The following is a 23,680-nucleotide window of genomic DNA, read 5'->3' as shown; positions in this document are numbered from 1 at the left end:
CCCGGATTTATTTTTCTTCAATATGGCTTCAAGAAAACCTAATGACACTAAGATCTCATCAAGAAAAGATAAAAAAGATCTTTCTCAAGACAAATCAATGAGCACTTATTTTTCGCCGCAACAGAATAAAAAGCCTAAATTGACAGTGAATGATACAGACACTAGCCTTGATATTCCCGAGGCTGAAGGCAGAAAATCAGTTGAAACAGATCAAGTTACACTTACTATATTACAAACTACCCTCAGAGCGAACTTGGATGAAATAAAGATCGAATTAGCTACAACTGCAGCAGCAATTAAAACAGAAATTAAACAAGAAATAAATGCTCTTGCTGCTAATATGCACAGAATAGAGGATCAATTCAAAGCAATGGATTTTCAAGTTAAAAGTCTTATGCAAGAAACTACGAATGCCCAAATCAAGATTTCGGCATTAGAACTCAAAATAATTGACTTGGAAGATCGCAGTCGGCGTAAAAACCTACGTTTCAGGAATATACCTGAGAAAGACTCACAAGAAGATCTAAAAAAAACCTTGCTGGATTTCGTAGAAGTTTTGGGTATTGTGTTTGATCCACACGACCAATTAATAGATAGTTGCCATAGATTATCTAAACCCCAATCAATTCAGAAAAATCTTCCACGGGACATCATTGCCTGTTTTGTTTCATATGAATTTAAGGAATCTATTCTGCGGTCAGCTCGAACAAATCAAATCAATTCTGGCTGTTATCAAAATGTACAGGTGTTTCGGGATCTCTCCTATGAAACCAGACAGAAAAGGAAAACATTTAGTTCTGCAACCCAAATACTTAGATCTCACAATATAAGATACAGGTGGCTACACCCCTTGAAACTTTCGCTGACATATGAAGACAAAAGAGAGACTTTTGATACCAATATGGACTTGGTTGAATGGCTTAAGGGCAAGAAATGAATGCAGCAGCACCATTAAGTGGTTAAGAATACAACGCATATGGGGAGAAATGAAGTGTTACGCTGGGGAAGGGGGGGGAGAGGGGATAAGGGCAACAAGAAAAAAAAAAAAAGAAACTAGGAGAGTGATTATTATTCAGGGAGAAAGCAGAAAGAAAGAGAAAAAAAAAAAAGAAAAAACTCCCTTAAACAATTGCTCAATGGTACTACAATACGGATAATGTCCCACTCCTCGAATACAACAGCCTATATATATTATAAGTGATATACTTACGGTAGTCTGTTTTACTACCATTGGATAATACTGTATGATACGTTAACTTACCTATACTCACTATTATTAGAACGTCTAGGCTGACGGCCCCATAGGGGATCAGATTACATAGCTATCACAATTAGCCATGGTTACTCAATAGCTATAAACAGGGGGGATGATAAGGTGATTGGGATTTTACTTGTTTAAGACGATTCACTAGATGAGAAGAAAAGAATGATTTAAATGTTTGATTTAATATAGATTCACTATTCACTTTTCATTATTTCTCTGTATGTGCAGATTAATAATTACTCTGCTAATGCAGATTCACATTAGAAACTGTAAACTCACAGATAAACTTAAGATGTCACGGTATATTGGTATAGGCAAGTTGATATACATTAGCAACTCTATAAGCCATTCGCAAATTAAACTGCTATGGCCTATAGATATTTAGACACGGTATTCTATAATATAAACAATTGTTATAGTCATTGAATTTTGTTTTACTACCACAAGACAACACTGTGTGTAAATATGAAAATGGGTAAAGGGAAAAGAATGTTAATTTGTCAAAGTTTAAATTTATCACTATTCGGAAACAAATATGGAAGGATGTTCGCGGGGATAGATTAGATAGAAATCTGCTATGCACACTCATATAAATGTGCACAAATAATCTGCATGGGCACAATGGTACTATATTTGTATGATAATTCCATTCTTTAAAATGTCAATGCTGGCGGGGATACACGAATTAAGGTAAAATAAGACTTTTTTTTTGAAGCATGTAATTTATACCCATTGCTATTTTACTCTATTAAGATGTGGGGGTAGATGGGTAAGCACCGAATAGAATATGAAGTTGAGAAATCATGGCACGACTACCTAATGGTGATATATATTGGGAGGTATAAGCGCTGGTCATAGGGGGCTTATCTGAATTAACTAGCCCCACAGTAGAATCCGATAAATGGCACGGGTAAACTTTATCTCCTATGGCCTATGCCCTTGTTGTTGGAAATCATACCAGACCCAATCATACCCTCAGTTCTTTCTCTGTATACAGATAATTGATAGGCATATCAAATTTTTCCCCTCTTTGCATTTATATAATGACCCTGTCTGGTTAACTGTATTGACACTAATACACACAGAATACGTTAGGTGGGACCAGTTTAAGGGTATCCTGCTTTCCCCGACTTAAATGGAAATAGTGGACGTAAGACTCTAAGAGGCTGTTGTTAGTCTTCTCTGGGAGGTTGCCCCTCTTGGTGTAGTGATACTACATTGTTTCTGTCAATTTCTAGTACCATCTGAAATTCACAGTGCAAGAGAGAAAAGAGGGACAAGGAGGAAACGGGAAGAACTAGGGAACTAGGTTCTTCTATATTCGTTATATGTTGTCTGTGGCTATTGGATCAATTTTGATCCAATTCTGTTTTATTATGGGTGGTATATTTTTGTATTTGATTTGTTTTTTTTGTTTTTATTTTGGAGCATATGATATTTTGGAGAAACTCTTGATGATGGTAGCTGTCCAATTCTTTGACTTTAGACGTGGGGTCCAAGCACATCAAATACTTTTGAAAACTCCACATGAAAAATATGATTAAGTTTATGTCGTTAAATGCACAAGGCTTAAATACAAATAGAAAGAGGAGAAGATTGTATGCCTCGTTAGCTGAACATAATATACAACTGGCATTTATACAAGAAACTCATTGGTTAAAGGATCGTACCCAGAAATGGGGAGGGGACAAGTTTCCCACCATTGTTCATGCTTCATTAACGAATAACAAAAAAAGAGGGGTTGCAGTTATCTTTAATAGTAATCTCAATGTTGAAATTAAGTATATTGAATTGGATACAGAAGCTAGATTTATAATTATTGTCTGTGCCATTGATAATACGGTTTATACTTTAGTCAATGTGTATCTGCCGAATGTAGATCCTATGGCTAAATTTTTGTCTATAATGAGTCAAGTTGATAAAGTGCACAAAGGCCATCTAATTATAGCTGGGGACTTTAACTGTGTCAGTGACCCTAAAATGGATAAGTTGTATACATTTGGCACTCTAACTGATAAAAGAACTATTAAGCAGGCTAAAAAACTCCATACTATCTGCAAACAATACAACCTGCATGATATATGGAGAATATTGCATCCAACCGACAAAGATTACTCTCATCAATCTTGTGTACATGGATCATATTCTAGGATTGATTTTTGTCTATTGGATGCAAATTCGATTTCTTTATGCAACACAAGTGAAATTAAAGACAGTATTTGGTCAGATCATAGTTTTATATTAATGGAGCTCAGAAATAAATCTCCCCCAGTCCGAAATACTTGGAGACTGAATGATGCTCTTATTAATGATCCAAAGAACAAGGAGGAACTAACCCAATTATTAAAATATTTTTGGCAGGAGAACAGCTCCTCCGATACATCTCCAGCAAACAATTGGTGTACACATAAATCAGTTATGCGCGGATATTTAATTAAATTAGCCCACATTATGAAGATCAATACTGGAAAGACCTTAAGTGATTTGTATATTGAGTTTTATAATTTATCGAAACTTAATAAACAGAATCCCTCTGCAGAAATAAACACAAAGTTAAAAGGGTTACAAAAACAAATAAATCTAAAGGTTGAACAGAAAATCATAACAAATATTCATAAATTAAAACTAAATAATTACTATACGGGGAATAGAGCTAATAAAAATCTGTCCAAACGATTACAAAATTTCAACGCAAAAAATAGAGTCGAACAACTGACAGACGGTCAAAAGGTTTATTCGACCCCTTCCTCAATAGGGGAAAGATTTAACCAATTTTATGAGGATTTGTATAATTTAAAACTGTCCCCTAAGGTTAATGATATTAAAAAGTATTTACTTGACACGCAAATACCAAAAGTTACGTATCAGGATTTATTAAACTTAAATAAAACCATTTCGTAGGACGAAGTTCAGTTCCAAATAAATAGATTACCCATAAATAAAACTCCGGGTCCGGATGGCTTTACAAATTTATATTATAAACATATGCAGTTTCTATTGATTAAACCTCTAACGGATATGTTCAATCAAATAGCCATAAACGAGTCTTTTCCAACCGAACTACTACAAGCAAATATCATTCCTATATTAAAACAAAATAAAAGTAGTACCGATCCCAGCAATTACAGACCTATAGCGTTAATTAATGTAGACATGAAGCTATACGCGGCTATAATCGCGGAGAGAATCAAGTCTATAATTACGACCCTGATCCATCCGGACCAGATTGGGTTTGTACCGGGTAGGTTAGCATCCAGTAATACTAGGAGAATAATAGATATTGTAGATTTGGCCAATAGAGATCAGTTGCCCCTCCTGGCCCTGTCTTTAGATGCTGAAAAAGCATTTGACAGGGTCGGGTGGGGTTACTTAGCTGAAGTTCTTACTGCTTTCGGGCTTACAGGTTGGATACACAATGCCATAATGGCTTTGTATTCTGCTCCTTCTGCACGCACTGTGGGCCCCAACATTACTGCAGGGTGGTTTGCTCTTAAAAATGGTACGCGACAAGGGTGCCCACTCTCCCCCTTGTTGTATATTTTGTCCATTGAGCCTTTGGCTATTAATATCAGGAACAATCCACGAATTAGAGGTGTTCAAATGGATACTCTGGATGTCAAAATATCTCTCTATGCGGATGATGCGTTACTTACGCTCTCCGCTCCAGAGTCGTCTCTGAAATACTTAATGTCTGAAATTGACAGATATTCCATTATTTCAAATTTTAAATTAAATATTAATAAATCCACAGTAATGTTCATGAATATGAGCAGTGAACAAGTCACTACCTTAGCCAACACTTACAAATTTATATGGACAGATTCAGAAATAAACTATTTGGGACTAGTTATAACTGCTAACCCAGCCGTAATAATGGAGAGGAATATTTTGATTTTCATTCGCAACATGAATCTTAAACTTAAAAAATGGAGAAATTTAGAAACTTCATGGCAGGGTAAAATCAATATTATAAACTCATACATTTTACCTAAATGGCTATATTTGTTCTCCATGATACCACTTAAAGTCCCTGTACCCTGGTTGGCAATGATTCAATCTAGTTTTAACAATTTTATCTGGAACTATAAAAAACCCAGAATTACTCAAAAGATCCTAACTAAAAAGTTGAGCAATGGCGGTCTAAATTTCCCTAGCATTGTATATAGTTACCAAGCGAATATTATCAGGCATATTTATCTTCTCCAGGATCCTAAACAGGTTTCTGAGCCCTGGTATATTATAGAATCCAAAGTGGCTCATTTGGATAAATTACAACATTCTTTGTGGACAACTACAAAGACTTCCCTTAAAAACTCTCCTCTAACTAGCTCGTTGATATTATCCCAGATGCTGGGAGAATGGCTAAACATTAAGAAAAAACTAAGCATAAATAATTCCATACCGAAAACATGTACGCTTGACATATTGGAAATACTGATAGAAGATTTCTCGTTAAAGCACTGGAATAATGTTGACAAACTGAGGATTGCAGACATTATGCAGGGAGATAAGATCGTACCTTTCCAAAGCATTATAGATACTCGTCATATTCCAGGCGGAGAAATCTTTACTTATCTTCGCTTAAAAAATTTCATCCACAAAAATGTTATTAAATCATCTAATATATTTGCAAAGAAATTGGAATTTATTTTTCGAAGCCAAGCCATTAGAAAGATTTCGTCTGTGGCAGCGTCCTTGTTGGAGCTGCTTAAAGAATCCCCTCACAGATTGATTAAAAGGTGGGAACTAGAATTAGATTTGCAGATTTCTGTAGAGGAGTGGAACTCCTCTCTAACTATGGTAAATAAATATATACACTGCCTTAACCTGTCTGAGTGCCATTTTAAAGTTTTATATAGATGGTACTATACTCCAGCCAGACTGGCCAGAATATATGATTCTACTGATCCAACGTGTTGGAGATGTGGAAGTCAGCCAGGTACTTATACACATATATGGTGGACCTGTCCTGCGGTTAAATATTTATGGTTATGGGCGTTTAATATTTTTACAGCCATGACGACAAATAGAATTGAGGAGAATGCCGCTGCGGCCCTCTTACATTTAAACCTGACTTTCAATTCCCAGAAGGATGTTTGTTTTGCCATTCATTGCCTAGTCGCTGTTAAAATCATTATTGCGCGACATTGGAAATCATCAAAGCCGTTTGACAAGCAACTATTGATTGATCAGATCATGTTCCAAATGTCAATGGAATATGAGCTGATCAACAATTCGACTTTTATGTCGAAGAAGCAACAATGGTACAAAGATTGGTTAAAAAAATACAAGGGCTTATTTGGACACTCTTCTAGCTAGATAGTTTATTATATTTGTATTTTATTGTGAAGTATTTGTTGGCCTTACTAAGGGATAAATCAAATAGAATATAAAATAGATGTGGATCTAAATAAATGACTATATGCTCTAAATTATCTGCTCCAAAATTTGGTGATGGTTTTTTTTTTTTTATTTATTTTATTTTTGTTATTTATGCTGGTTCCTATGGGATCATTGTGACACTATCTTTCTGTACAATGTCAAATAATGTGTAATAATTTATTCAAATATTTATTTGTTTGTAACACTGTACATGAATTGAATCTCTTAAGACCCAACATAATTGTCTTTTATTGTGAAAAAGGAAAATGTTTCAATAAAAATTTATTACAAATGTTGAATTTCAGACAATGTGGCACTGTAAGGGTAATTGATAATACAGTTAAAAATGGAAACTACATTGAATTTATGTAAAAATAAACATTGAAAAAAAGTGGAAAGAACTGAATTAACATAATTAATCAAGCTTATTAGAAATGACAGGTAAATATGACTGTTTCCTTTTTTTTATACATTTGAGAAACTGTACCTTAGCATTTCTGGGACTAAAATAATTTGCATTCCTTTAGCTTGCAAACTATATATTTTATAAAAGATGGTTTCACATTAGATATGTCCAGCAAAGACTCGATAATGTGGAATAACGATTAAAACTCTGTTGGACAACCAGTTGCAGAGACCACACATATTTTTGATTCAGGAAATTTATCACTAGCAGACAGGACCCAAGCCAAACCTTGGAAGCCAACTATGAAGATAACGATCACCTGTATGAAAAATGTAGTTATAAGGATCTAAATGCTCTGTGTCTGAAAAAGAGCTTGTTTAGAAGTGTAACAAGCACAACATTTTCCAAGTTGTTAAAAGAACACTGAATGCTATAGTGTTCTTGTCCCTACTCCTACGCAGGACCTCTCCCCCCGCTCCCCCAGGCTTTAAAATAAAAAATATAGATTTAAATAATATAGGTTTACTTACTAGGCTCCCTTGGTGCTGCTTACCTATCCACCTTCCGCAACTACATGGAGAAGGCACGTCTCTCTCTGCTGATATCCAATCCAATGCTCCTCTTCAAGGCTGACAACCACTAGAGGTGTATTTAACCCTGTAATATAAACATTGCAATTTTTTTTTAAAACTGCAAAGTTTTATATTGCAGGCTTAAAAGGATAGGGACACTGCACCAAGAACATTTCTTGAGATTACTACCTGTACTAAACCTGTATTCTTAATGTTTTATTGTCCCTGTTACTAGTTATAGGTGCGTGGCAAATGTTTATGCCTGATGTACTATTCAAGTCATTGAAATTGCAACACAATAAGACAAAGAATAAAGTACTTTTTCCTTTGGGCAAATCATATGTTGACAAAAGGTGGAGCTTCTGCTGTCATCTTTTCATTTCCTACAGTCATTGCTCTTAGATTCCACCGTCTGGTTTGAACATCCAAAGACCTCTATTTTCTGCTCTCGTTCTTGCACCATAATACAGCTCTTGTTTGAATACATTCCAGGAACTGGAGATGGAAAAAATGGAAACAGTGCAGGGGTGGAGAGCTACAATTAAGTTTATCTCCCTTCAGCTGCAAAACCAGGACACTACAGACCAAGCAATAATGTCAGCTTTGGGGGGTTTCTGCAAACATCCAAAGACTCTCGAATATGACTGAACAACCTTAAAGGGACACTGTATGCTTTGTAACTGTTTCAATTAAATTAAGTTGTTCTAATGTCTGGAGTCCCTTGCGCCATATCCTTTTATTCAGATTTAAGTCATTTTTAATGTATTTATGATAAATAAGAGCCCCAATCAGCTCATCCCTCTGGGCTGCTTAGGTTAATAAGGAAGCATTAGCTCAGGTAGCAGAAGGCAGCATTGATTTGCTGAGGGTGTCAGTTGACCATTTTCAACCTATCACAGTGCCAATTGCTGGTATGAAATGGTATGGTTATAAGAATTGTGTCATCTCTGCCTTAGTCATACCTCCAATAGAGCCCAGGCAATGGGTGGCCAGGGAACTTTTATTTAGGCAATGATCTAATATTTTAGGAAAAGCTTTTTAAATCATTGAAAGATATTTTGATATGTGTTATATAGTTTCTATATATGACATAATTCATGATATTCTACTACAGCCATAGGCAACCATTGGCACTCCAGATGTTTTGGACAACTGTTCCCAAGATGCTTTGTCAGCATTATGTGCGTAAGAGCATTGTGGGGGATGTAGTCCACATCATCTGGAGTGCCGAAGGTTGCCTATCTCTGTTCTACTATTTTGACAAAAATATTTTAAAAGTGCATTTAAAACTACTAAATAGTTACAAAATTGTATCCAAAAACAGCACCAGAGGACTATGGACAGCACTAGAGGACTCAATGACATGACATTGTTATAGTGCCTACAGACATCACACACACATCTTGTTTTTTAAAGAAACACTCCAAATCCATAAAGCACTTCAGTTTACCAAAATGCTCTAGGTTCTAATAGGTGTTATAACAGTTGTATAAAAGTCCTAAATTGCACCCTCAAAGCTATTAATTATACAGTATGTTGCTCTTTTTCATTTGCATTGAGCACTCTCTCATAGTAAAATTTAGTGTTTCTCATAGAGTAGGTAAATTAGTAAATTAGCTCTTTTCCAAAAAAATATATATTTTAAATAAACAAATAAATAAATATATCTGCTCCTGCAAATCTAGGATAGTTCTTCCCTAGGGCTTAACCCTGGTAAATATATGCACAAAGAAAGAGGCAAAGCCTCTCTAAAGGGACTTAAAGATGGGAGAATTACAAGTCTAATTATAAGCCATATCAAAATAGTGATTAATACATCTGTGCCTAAATAATCAATCTAAGTAAGAATAAACACAAACAAGCCTCACATAAAAAATACGTTCTACCTAGTGGTAAGGGAAGGTTTTAAAACAAAGTGCTACCATAACTCAACCAATGCTATTATAATTGGGAAAGATTCCTTTATTGGATGGATAGGTACAAAGTGACTTATCTCATAAATGTCTACCATAATCCAGAGAACATCAACTGGATACTTATAAAGTGGAAAGTATCAAAATGTGTCTAGGGTAATATAGGGTAATATAGGAGAGCTGCAGACCGTGTGATAGAAGCATTACACTCTGGGTGCTCGCAAGATTTCCATTATACGGTCTGCAGCTCTGCACCTGTGGAAGCTGCAGACCAGAGAGTTAACCCACCCGACCACGAGGGAGAGACACTGGACCACCATTTAATAATCATAGGACACAGCCCCCCACACCCTGGCCCCCACCCACACACTCTGTAACCTCTTCTCTCCCTCCCTCCCCACACTGTAACCCCTTCTCTCCCTTCCCCACACACTGTAATCCCTTCTCTGCCTGCCCCCTCCCCACACTGTAACCCCTTCTCACCCTGCCCCCCTCCCCACACTGTAACCCCTTCTCACCCTGCCTCGTCCCCACACTGTAACTCCTCCTCTCCCTGCCCTCCCCCCACACTGTAACCCCTTTTCTCCCTGGCCCTACACTGTAACCCCTTCTCAGCCTGCCCCCCAACACTGTAATCCATTCGTTCTCACCCTTCACCTTCTCTCCCTGCCCCCCCATTGTATCCATTTCTCACCCTGCCCCCTCATTGTAACCCTTTCTAACCCTGCCCCCGATTATAACCCTTTCTCACCCTGCCCCCCCATAGCCCTCTTTCCCCATTCTTCACCACTGTAGCCCTTTCTACCCATGCCCCCCACACTGTAACTCTTTTCCACCCTGCCCACCCACTGTAACCCTTTTTCACCCTGCCCCTTCACACGGTCACAGCACACAAACTCCCTCTCACACTGTCAACCTCGCCTCCTGTCTCTGTATGTATGTGTATCTGTGTGTCATTTTGTGTCAGTGTGTATTTGTGTGTCCATGTGTGTCTGTGTGTATTGTGTGTATCTGTGTACATGAGTGTCTGTGTATCTGTGTGTGGGAAACTAGCTGTCATTGTGTGTATGTCTGTGTGTATTGCTGTGTCAGTGTGTGTATTTGTGTGTCTGTGTATTTGCATGAGTGTCTCTGTATGTGTGTGGAAGTGTATACACTGCACACAAATGCACACCTGCATTCAAACACCAACATTCACGCACATACTCCATACAAAAACATGCTTACATTCAAACACACATTGTGTATATGTATATTTTATATACACACAACACACACACACACATTGCATCCACTACACACACACACACACTGCAATCAAGTGCAAACATTACATACAAACACACCCCTGAATTAAAACACAAATTACCGTATTTTTCGCTCCATAAGACGCACCACACCATAAGACGCACAGTTTTTAGAGGAGGAAACCCAGAAAAAAATATTCTGAACAAACTGTCCCATAGTGTTTCTTACTATGAGACAGTTTGTTCAGAATATTTTTTTTTCTCCCCTGTCCCATAGTGTTCCTTACCACCCACTCCCCTCTCCTGTCCCATAATGATCTTTAACCCCCCCTCCCCTGTCCCATAGTGATTTACAACCCCTCCTCCCCTGTCCCATAGTGTTCTTTAACCCCTCCTCCCCTGTCCCATTGTGTTCTTTAACCCCCCATCCCCTTGTCCAATAGTGTTCTCCCCTCCTCCAATAGTGTTCTCACCCCATAGTGTTCCCCCCTCCCCTCATCCCATAGTGTTTCCCCCCTCCCCTCATCCCATAGTGTTCTCCCCCCTCCCCTTGTCCCACAGTGCACTTTCCCTCCCATAGTGTCCCCCCTCCCCTTGTCCCATAGTGTCCCCCCTCCCCTTGTCCCATAGTGTCCCCCCTCCCCTTGTCTCATTGTGTGTCCCCTCCCCTTGTCCCATTGTGTCCCCCCTCCCCTTGTCCCATAGTGTGTCCCCCCTCCCCTTGTCCCATAGTGTCTCCCCCTCCCTTTGTCCTATAGTATGTCCCCCCTCCCCTTGTCCCATAGTGTCCCCTAATTACTTACCTGTCTTGTAGCGTGGGCCGGCTAAAAAGCGCGCACCGCGGTACAGGAACTTCAAATTCAGGTTCCGGTTTCCGTCGGGACTGAAAGGAAGTGCGCACACTGAGTGCGCACTTCCTTTCAGTCCCGCCGGAAACCGGAACCTGAAATTGAAGTTCCTGTACCGCAGTGCACGCTGTGCTGCCGGGCCATGCTACAAGACAGGTAAGTAAAGCTTTACATTCGCTCCATAAGACGCACAGACATTTCCCCTCACTTTTGAGGTGGAAAAATTTGCGTCTTATGGAGCGAAAAATACGGTACATACACCCCTTCATTCAAACACCAACACTACACACAAAAAACACACCTGCATTTTAAGTCCAACACTACATACAAACACCCCCTCATTCAGACACAAACATTACACATAAGTACACGACTACATTCTAAGGGCAACAATAAATACAAATACACCCATACATGCACACATATACTTTAAACAAAAACATGCTTACAAACGCTCAAACAATGCTCACAAATATAACCCTGTAACGATGGGCAAATGGTAGATCCCCAGATGGCATAGCATTGATGAAGTTCTCCAACAGATGGGGATCTACCTTTTGGTCACACTTGCATTAAAGGGGGGTCCAGAAAACATACGTGCACCAGGGTCCTCTCTACATTAGTTACACCACTGTGATAATCAACATGAAGTGCCTGGATGAAAGAGCGGATACATCACTTCTGATTCTGACTGAGTCTGTGAGTAAGCAGTTGTATGCCTCTAAAACTGATTGCCATGATATGCCAAGTTTCTGCCTCTAAAACTGTCATAATAAGAGATGTCCCGAACAGTTCGCTGGCGAATAGTCCCGGCGAACATCGCTTGTTCGCGTTCGCCACGGTGGGCGAACATATGCGATGTTCGGTCCGCCCCCTATTCCATATCATTGAGTAAACTTTGACAACCCCCCCTCCCGCCGCTCGGGGGTGGGTGCGCGGGGGGGGTTGTCAAAGTTTACTCAATGATATGTGGGGGGGAACCTACTGTCCTCCCCCTGGCCCCCACCCCTGAGCGGCGGGTGGGGGCCCTAAATACTAAAAAGGGGGGGAACTTATGTCCTCCCCCCGGCCCCCACCCCTGAGCGGTGGGTGGGGGCCCTAAATACTAAAAAGGGGGGACCTAAGGTCCTCCCCCGGCCCCCACTCCTGAGCAGCGGGTGGGGGCCCTAAATACTAATAAGGGGGGGACCTAATGTCCTCCCCCTGGCCCCCACCCCTGAGCGGCGGGTGGGGGCCCTAAACACTATTAAGGGGGGACTTAAGGTCCTCCCCCCTGGCCCCCACCCCTGAGCGGCGGGTGGGGGCCATAAATACTAAAAAGGGGGGGACCTAAGGCCCTCCCCCCTGGCCCCCACCCCTGAGCGGCGGGTAGGGGCCCTAAATACTAAAAAGGGGGGGGACCTAAGGTCCATCCCCCTGGCCCCCACCCTGGCCCCCAAACCCCTAGTCACCCCCTCCCCCCCCAAAAAAATGAACCCCCTACCTACCCACCTCACCCTAAAAATAATGAGGGGGGACCTTTAACGAACGTACCATTCGATGTTTTCTTTCTTCTAAATCTTCTTTTTTCAGCCCCAAAAAAGGCCAAATAAAAAAACATAATAACCAACGCAATTAAGAAAAAAAAAAACGAGCGCAAAAAAAATAATCCATGTTCACCCGGCGAGGGCTCCGCGCATTTTCCCACGCTGTGTAATTTGACTCATAACTCTCTGATTGGTTACTTAATCCACCAATCAGAGTGTTATGAGTAAAATTACACAGCGTGGGAAAATTCCAAAGAACTTTCCCACGCTGTGTAAAATGACACAGAGCACTCTGATTGGTGGATTTCAAACCAACCAATCAGAGTGCTGTGACAGGTAAATGTAGAGACTTACCTGTCAGTCTCTTCATTTACCTGTCAGAGCACTCTGATTGGATGGCTTAAACCCACCAATCAGAGTGCTCTGAGCCTAATTGCAGGGCGGGGCAAGGCTTTATAAGCCTTCAACCGCCCTGCAGAGCTCAGTCTGCGCGGAGCCCTCGCCGGGTGAATATGGATAATTATTTTTTTTTTTATTGCGGCGGTTATTATGTTTTTTTATTTGGCCTTTTTTGGGGCTGAAAAAAGAAGCTTTAGAAGAAAGAAAACATCGAATGGTAAGTTTTTTTTTGTTTTTTTTTTTTTTACAGGTACTTAGTTAAAGGTCCCCCCCTCATTATTTTTAGGGTGAGGGGGGTAGGTAGGGGGTTAATTTTTTTTGGGGGGGTGGGGGGAGGGGGTGACTAGGGGTTTGGGGACCCCTAGTCACCTGGTGGGGACACATTTTTTAGGGCCCCCACCCGCCGCTCAGGGGTGGGGGCCGGGGGGAGGACATTAGGTCCCCCCCTTTTTAGTATTTAGGGCCCCCACCCGCCGCTCAGGGGTGGGGGCCAGGGGGAGGACCTTAGGTCCCCCCCTTTTTAGTATTTATGGCCCCCACCCGCCGCTCAGGGGTGGGGGCCAGGGGGGAGGACCTTAGGTCCCCCCCTTTTTAGTATTTAGCGCCCCCAACCGCCGCTCAGGGGTGGGGGCCAGGGGGGAGGACCTTAGGTCCCCCCCTTTTTAGTATTTAGGGCCCCCACCCACCGCTCAGGGGGGAGGACATTAGGTCCCCCCATTGTGATTTATGGCCCCCATCCACCGCGGAGGGGTGGGGGCCAGGGGGAGGACAGTAGGTCCCCCCTCATTATCTTTATGGCCCCCACCCGCCGCCCAGGGGTGGTGGCCGGGGGGGGAGGACAGTAGGTCCCCCCCTCATTATCTTTATGGCCCCCACCCACCGCTCAAGGGTGGGGGCCTGGGGGAGGGCAGTAGGTCCTCTCCCCCATTGTAATTTATGGCCCCCACCCGTCGCACAGGGGTGGGAGCCAGGGGGGAGGACCTTAGGTCCCCCCCTTTTTAGTATTTAGCGCCCCCAACCGCCGCTCAGGGGTGGGGGCCAGGGGGGAGGACCTTAGGTCCCCCCCTTTTTAGTATTTAGGGCCCCCACCCACCGCTCAGGGGGGAGGACATTAGGTCCCCCCATTGTGATTTATGGCCCCCATCCACCGCGGAGGGGTGGGGGCCAGGGGGAGGACAGTAGGTCCCCCCTCATTATCTTTATGGCCCCCACCCGCCGCCCAGGGGTGGTGGCCGGGGGGGGAGGACAGTAGGTCCCCCCCTCATTATCTTTATGGCCCCCACCCACCGCTCAAGGGTGGGGGCCTGGGGGAGGGCAGTAGGTCCTCTCCCCCATTGTAATTTATGGCCCCCACCCGTCGCACAGGGGTGGGAGCCAATAGGTTGTTTTTTTTGTGGAGTTTTTTTTACAGTGAGCAGCCACTGGCTGCTCACTGCTTACTAGACATGCCCCTACTCGCGGTATAGCGAGTAGGGGCAGAATTTACTAATACTAAGTAATCCTTACTTAGTATTAGTAAATGTGGCTGAAAGACCAATTTAGGTCTTTCAGCCTTTTAGTAGATAACTCCCTAATACTGTGGGAATTAGGGAGTTATCTACTAAGCGGCTGCAAGATGCAGCCGCGGATCGGAGTTTGCATGCCACAGTCCAGGTGTTAGTCTCTTGAAACAACTTGTGGGTTTTAAAATACACCTGCCTATTGAAGTCTATGGCGGTTCGCCCGGTTCGCGAACATTTGCAGAAATTTGCGTTCGCCATTCGCGAACCGAAAATTTTATGTTCGCGACATTTCATGTCATAATACCCCAAATTATGCCTCTAAAACTGCCATGATATACCACAATTATGCCTCTAAAACTGCCATGATATGCCAAATTATGCTTCTAAAACTACCACAATATGCCAATTTTATGTATCTGAAGCTTATTGCCCTGGTGTTGCAATTATATGCCTCTAAAGCTGATTGCCACTATGTGCCAATTGTATGCATCTAAAGTGGATTGCCATGGTGTGCCAATTGTATGTCTCTAAAGCTGTCATGTGCCAATTTTATGCATATAAGACTGTTTGCCATGGTGTGCAAATTGTATGCTTTTAAAACAGGTTGCCATGGTGTGCCAATTGTATGCATCTAAGACGGTTTGCCATGGTCTGCCAATTGTATGCCTCTAAAGCTGATTGCCATGATGTGCCAGGTTTATGCATCTAAAAGTGATTGCCATGATGTGCCAAGTGTATGCATTAAAAGCTGATTGCCCGATAACGAGCAGACGTGTGCAAGCAGAGCTCCGCAGAAAAAAGCCTGAAAAAAGCAATTTACCCACCCGAAAATCTCCTACCTAAGCCTCTACCGAGTCATAGCGATATGGGGAAGAAGTCAAAGCACCAGGGGGCCCCGAGACCAACAGGGGCATGAGATATCGGGGATCTTCTCCTCCGACCCGCACAGGCCCCAAACCACGCTGCGCCTACTACAAAACATGGCGACGCGGCCTCGGCCTCCTCCGAGGATCAAGCGATGGACGAACTGGATGTATTCCCGAGCTATGGGGGCTTACACCTCCCGTCCTCCGACGAAGATAATGACCTGCCCTCCACGAAGGGGGACATCAAGGCCTTGCTACGCCACCTCCGCGAAATGTTTGCCGCAGATGTGGCCACCCTGCGGGAAGAGATACAAACGGTGGAGGGGCGCGTTAAAACAACAGAAGGGGAGACGAAAGATCTCTCTGCCCGGTGCACACAATTAGAAGCCCAAAATATGGAGCTGCGGCGCGCTCAGGCCCAACTCACCGGCCGCCTAGACGCCATAGAAGATCAGAACAGGAGCAGAAATGTAAAAATCCGGGGTATCCCGGAAACTGTAGCCCCAGGCGACCTGACACACTACGCCGGGAGACTGCTCGCTTCCCTGCTCTCACCGCAGCAACCAAAGTTAACTGAGATAGAAGGGACCTACCGCATCCCGAGGGCCGCTACAGCACCAGCAGACACCCCAAGGGATGTCATTTTGCAGCTTCGAACAAGGGCAGCCCAGTTAACACTCATGACTGCCGTGAGAAACAAGGCAACCCACTCATTTGAAAACGCTACCCTATCCTTCTATCAGGACCTGTCCAGGCCCACAGTGCTGTGGAGAAGCAGGCTCAAACCACTAACGGTCAAGCTTCGTCAACACTCCATCCCATATCGCTGGGCATACCCTAGAAGCCTAATCATCTCCCATGGGGGAGCAACAACCCGCCTAACGGAGGCGGCAGAAATGGACTCAGTGCTGCTTGCGCTAGGACTATCGACAGATCCGGTTTGCACCGGTCAAGCTCCAAGACAACAACACCCTCATACCTGGGACATGACCAAAGACCAAGCATTCCGACCCTCCGGGGCCACCACCTTGTCCCCTATGGCCTTTAAAGCACAGAGGGCCACCCGCAACACGCTGGGTACCTGAGGCCCAGATGGAGACTCGGGGATACCAAGCATAACCATACTACACCGCCAAGTTTGAGGATCCCATCTATGATCCCCCGCTACAAGGTTCCACATTTCTATTGTTTTAAAAAAAAAACTTATGACTTATCATTAGACTCTCGCTCAGACCACAACATACCCACAACCCGCAGTCACCCAAGGCGGGCAACCCTGACCACTGGGAAAGGTAGCCTCTGACACACGCAAAGAAGACGCGTACCGAGACCCATGTCACGAACACTCACTTAAAAAGCTTAATTTCACCTCTGGCATGACAGAGGATGGGGGACTCTCCAGAGACTCCAAGGTCAAGCTATCATACTGTGTTATATTGTTCTTCACTTATTGTCTGTGCCCATAATTCTGCATCTTAAGCATATCTAACGTGCTGTCTAGCTAATAGGTAGTATTGTGTACTGTGACAGGAAGACTTGAAAAGTACCTTATTATTTAGTTTTATAGAGCTCTGGCAGGTACATATTGTAGGTTACGAAGGGGCTGTGAAAATATGTGAAGCGACATTGTGTTACAAGCATTTTGAGCAATGGCACTACAGCCGATAACTTATTATATCCAGTGGCACAACAGAAAATACTAGACATTTAAAGCCTATGTGCCAGGAATTCTTAAAGAGTTCACTCACACCATGCCTCTGATTGTGTTATATTTCCTTTCGTATATTTCTGTAACTGATGTGAAAAACCTAAGCACTGTTTAGCCATATTGTCTATAGCCAGATACTGCTCCGCTTCGATACGTGTCCACACACTACCTCCTATGGCATAGGGGTTCTAGCAATGGCAAGCAACGACCACCATTATCTTATTTTAATATATCTAATCCTACCTTGCCAACATCCCGCTTAGTTAAACATGCACAATTAAACAAAATGGGAGGACTAATATGCCACCACCTAACTTTTAGGATGCCCGAATAGCGCTGATGTGGCATCAGCTGACATGCGGTGTTCATCGACACGACAAACATTAAATTCCCCTCATGAGTTGCAACACCTCCACAGGTCGGCTATGTCAGCATACCCAAAGGTGTACACCCCTGCTACTGACCCCTACACCTATTACCCTCTTTAGACTTATGGGGTAGATGCTAAAATGAGGTGACATCCTCACTCTGCTATTTCCATCGATGTTGTATCTTTTAATACTGTTTTCACTTAAGGTTAAGCTCACTCAATTTAAACATGGGCACTGTCACTTAATCCCATCCCTTCGTTAATCAAGAGTGGCCGGTATAGGGTGATGCGGCATCGCTGGCGCGCATGCACCAATTTACCTGCAATGTCCTAGCAGGATGGTTACGCCATTTAACCCAAAGGGGTAGGCCCCCGCTACAGCCACCTAAACATGTCACTATCCTTAGAACTGTGGGACTGACGTTATTGTATGGTAATAATCTCTTTTTGCTTTCTGCATTTATCTTTTCTCTCTTAATAATGATCATGCTTAAAGTTTAAGCTCACTTAATATAAAACTGTGCAGTATCATTTAATGTCATCTTTCTGTTAACCAAGAATGGCCGGTTATTGCTGTTGTGGCTTTACTGGCGTGTATGTACTAAACTACCTGCACTCAAAAATAAAGAATTAAAAAAAAAAAAAAAAAAAAAAAGCTGATTGCCCTGGTGTGCCAATTTTATGCACCTAAAGTTGCCAAGATGTGCCAATTTTATATCTCTAAAACGTATTGCCATGGTCTGCCTATTGTATGCATCTAAAGCTGATTGCCATGGTGTGCCAATTGTATTTCTCTAAAACTGATTGCCATGGTGTGCAATTGTATGCACCTATAGTTGCCATGATGTGCCACATTTATGCATCTAAAGCAGATTGCCATGGTGTTCATGTTTAAAATATGCATTAAAAGCAAGTGGGTCTCGAAAAATTTGTCTCAGCCCATAAAAGTTTAACAATCCCTGATCTAGAGGATAATATCCGCTGTATATATAGGGCCCTAAGCATTTTTTAGACACAAATGAGATAAAGTTTTCACTTGTACAAAGTCACAGAAAGTAACCAATAGTTACATAAGTAACAACCCCATTAATACTTGAACTAAATGGGGGAACAGAGACAAAGTCATAAAATATGCACTAGAGTCAGTGGTGTATTTAGGTTTTGTGCTGCCCTAGGCAGGACGGTGCTCAGGTACCTCCCCCCTCCCCCCTCCAATTTAAATTTTCCCCACCCCTTCCTGTCAAGACCGCACTTTGACTGACATATGCTCACTCACTGACAGACGCACACACTCATTGATAGATGCATACACTCATTGACAGACACTCTCATATACACTGACAAACAATGACATACACACACTCACTGATTTGACACACTGAGAGACAGACATACACTTACTCAGACACACACTTACTGACACACACATTAACTGAAACACACACACTCACTGTCAGACACACACACACATTCATTGAAACACACTCACTGACAGACACACACACTAACTCCCATTCACTGACACACACATTCACTGACACACATTTCCACACACTCACAATTATTATTATTAATATTTTTTAATTTAAATCCACCCAGCCTCCCCATGTTTGGGATAGCTGGGTGGATTTCTCACCTGGGGTCCAGTGGGGCTGCAGGAAGGCGGCCGCACGTGCAGGCGGGAGGGCTGCGAGGGAGCACTTTCCCCTGAGCTCTCTCTGCTCAGCTCCCTCGTGTGCCGCAGAGTGATGCCAGGAGCCGGAATATGACGTCATATTCCGGCTCCCGGCATTATTGCGGGTCGCGCGAGGGAGCTGAGCAGAGAGCTCAGGGGAAAGTGCTCCCTCGCCACCCACCCGCCCGAGAAACAACTGCCTGCTGCCCTGGGGGAGCCCAAAAGTGGCCAGCCAGCCACCTCTTGGGCTCCCATAAAACAAGGCAAACAGGGTATTTGCCTGGCCATTTGCCACCCCCTAGAAATTGCCGCCCCAGGCAAATGCCTTGTTTGCCTCGCGGTAAACACATCCCTGACTATTGGAGCTCTATATGTACTCCCTAAAAAAACGGGGGATGAGGATAGGATGGGGGAATCTCAGAGAAACTGATGTTACCACACGAGATGATAACCATAATAGCCTGATAGTAAATACCCCCAAGTGGACAATACCAAGAGATCCCCTCCTCTAATACCTAATGATAGAAGTCCCTACAACCAAACTAAAGCTCTATACAAATCTCTCAAATAGTACCTCAGTCCCTCTATTACAAGGGTGTTAATGTCACTTGAGAGTTTTATTGGCATTCAGGAAAATATTTGTCAGTTTGCACGGAGATACAATGTAAATCATAATAAAGTTAATGTAGTGGTGTGAAGGGTCTTGTCTGTGTGTTTTCCTTTGAAAAATATGTCTAATAGTTATGTTGAATGAGCGATTATCTAAAATGGGCACAGTAGGTACTACAACTGCTTCATGTTATTTAAGCAGCTACAATGCCTGGAGTCTCCTAGCACTGTCCTCCCATTCAGTGTTAAACCCATTTAATATTTAAATGCTATATAAGAGTTCCCAGCAGTTCATCCCACCTATTGTGCTCTAACAAATGAGGAAGTATTAGCTTGAGCAGCACTGAGTGGCTGTGATTTGTTGAGAGCATCAGCTGACAGCTTCCAGCCTATCACATTGCCTATTCAGGTGTTTATGGGTAGAAGAACGTATGTAATGTCTAAGCCATACTTCCAGTTTGGGTAAGACTATGGGAAACCAGGTACCATGTTTAGTATTAACTGTCCCAATGGAGAGGCAGTGACAGGAGACTACAATCAATTCAGTGAGATTAAATGGTTATACTGCCTACAGTGTCTGACACATCTGCCATAACAGTATTCTCTATTAAAATAAGACCACACAATATAAAAAACGTTTTAACTTTTTTTTTTTTTTTGATGGAAGCTAAAATGATTATAGATTTTTTTTTTTTTTACAGTATTAAATTATTTTAAAAAATATATACAAATCACCAATGTTTTAATAATAAATTAGTTTACCTATCTCTATTCAAATACACAATATAAAATATTTTATTAAAAGCTTGCGTTTTCACTGGTAATTAGGTTTTAATTTTCTACCATTGACCTTTTTTATTGTTGATTTACACGTCTTGCTTTGACTTTGGTGTTTTTAAAATATCTTTAAAATTAACATACCTTGGATCAAAATAGTAAACTCATAAAAAAAATGGCACATACAAAATGTTTTTTTGGGCTTGAAAAGCTATATGATGTGTGTTATTTCGACCATGTTATTATAAGGGTCAGGATAATTTCTATGTGGTCACCCAAAAGGAAGTAGCATGAAAAAAAAATGAAATCCAACATACTAATTTGTAGGTATTTAATTAAGCCTCCAAACTGGCAATGTCCATCAATCCTGCATTAACTGTTTGATAATGTCAAGCAATTTGGTTTCAGATAAGATAAAGGGGAACAACAGCTAAATGATCCATTTGACCTATGTGATCTATATGAATGAACACATTATGTTTCCAAACTTTGGTCAAAAGGAATGCAAGCATACTTGAATTTGAAAAAAGTGAAAAGCAATAAATTGAACTCAAAGCAATAGATCAAAATATCACTTAATTTGTAGCGCAAATAAAATAAACATAAAAGAAAAAAGTAAGGAACACATGAAAATTGAATTTTATTATTATGCATGAGAACATTAATGTAATACAGCTTCAAGTAGATTTGCAAGGAGTTGAAGAAGGAAAAGACAGTGCCACAGAGGGTGAACTTGATGTAAGTATCCATCATTTCTCCTTACAAGCTTCACTATCCTGCAGACATGGCACCTTGGAGTGATGTCCTAAAAATTGACAGAACTGCTTAAATGGTTGCTTTCTAGTTTAATTTCATATATAACATATTTAACTTCATATATAACATAGTCTTCATCAATTAAAGCAGTTAAAACAATGCAGTTATGGCAAGATTAACATATAAACTGATGAAGCTGTAGCTCCAGTTCCATATCCCACATATGATGGTTGGAAAAAGCAGGACTGAAAGACAGCACTGAGGCAGTAATCCTAGCAGCACAGGAATAGGCACTCTGCAACAGATTAAGAGAATTAGGGGTCTACTACATCAGACAGGATCCAAGCAGCAGACTGTGCAAAGAGGCCTCCAAGACAATACAGTGCATAGTAGACGACTGCAAAATGTTAGCATACACTAACAGGCACAACCAAGTTGCTGGGATTTTGTGCCAAGACATTTGCACAGAATATGGACTGGACCTTCCTAACCCCAGATCGGAGAACAGACAAAAGGTAGTTGAGAATGACGGGGTTAAGATGCACTGTTTGCACTTCCAGACAAGCAAGTACTGGCCAACCAACCCAGCATCATAGTGGTACACAAGAAATGGAAGACTGCAGTACACGTGAACATGGCAATACCCAGTAGCCATAACATCAAGAAGAAGGAAGTCAGAAGTTGGACAAATACCATGGACTGAAAGAGGAGTTAGAAAGCATGTAGAACCTGAAGGCAGTAGTAGTCCCATTTGCAATAGGAGCTCTCAAATTAACCTCCAAGTTGGGAAACTGGCTTCAACAGATTACAAACGGGACATCTGAGATCTCTGTAGATATATATATTGATCTCTCTGTATATATAAATATATTGCGCATCAGAATTGAAGTGTGTGGCCTGAGGTGGAAAGCATGGAGAGCAAATCTATTGTGGCTAGCCATCAAACTAAGTCCTAAAGGGAAAGGATTTTACAGTTTCTTATTAGTGAAAGAGAGAAAGTTCCCTCTTATTGTAAAAGAGTTGTTTGCTCTATATTTGCAAAAGGTAATTATTAATACTGTATTGTAACATTTTTTGTTATTTTAAAAATTACCAATACAGACAATAAGAAAGTGTAAAATGTGAAGCATAGCTGTGAATTAGGAGGCTTGTGCTGGTGTGTTTCAAAAGTAAGTGCACTAATGCCACAATTAAATGTGTTTAGAGAGAAAATAGACTAAAGCAGGCCATGCACGTATGTTCTGTACCTAACATAAATATGGTCAATTAGTAACTATCTGACTGTCAACATGGATGTATCAGTTTGACTAAGTTAATACAATGCTTATGGCCAAAAGCCCCCTTTCATTTGTCATTGACATTTCACTCCTGATGCAAGGTGCATCTGTAGCACAACTCTTGTAGCAGCCATCCTCTTTCCACGGATATCCGGCTTGTGTTCCAACACTACATGCTTAGATGATTTGACCAGTGTACCCCAACACATTCCTAGAGTTTTTGGCACCCTGGGTTGAATGTTTGGTGGCACCGCTTCTGAAATTTTTATGAAACAAATTGGGTGCTCCACCTACTTTTCAGGCCCATGCCTTTCTACGCCCCCCTCCCCCCCTACCCCTTTTAGTTTCTCTTCTTGCTCCAGTTAGTCTTTGAATAAAGGAGTGCTTTAAGTAGCCAACATTCTAATTGGGTCATTACTGGGGAGCAATGTTCCTCTGTGCACCCCCCAAGTACATTGCTGGCACGCAAAAACAAATAAAAAACAAAAATCAATACAGTGTCCTCTAAATGCCTTTCCTGTAATTAAAATATATTTATTGAACAAAAACAGAGTTCTGGAAGATAAATATGTGCTCCATGCCA

The sequence above is a fragment of the Pelobates fuscus genome, chromosome 2, assembly GCF_036172605.1.
Source record: "Pelobates fuscus isolate aPelFus1 chromosome 2, aPelFus1.pri, whole genome shotgun sequence".
Lineage (NCBI taxonomy): Eukaryota > Metazoa > Chordata > Amphibia > Anura > Pelobatidae > Pelobates > Pelobates fuscus.
The sequence above is the reverse complement of the archived record's forward strand: the minus strand, read 5'-3'. Positions refer to the sequence as shown.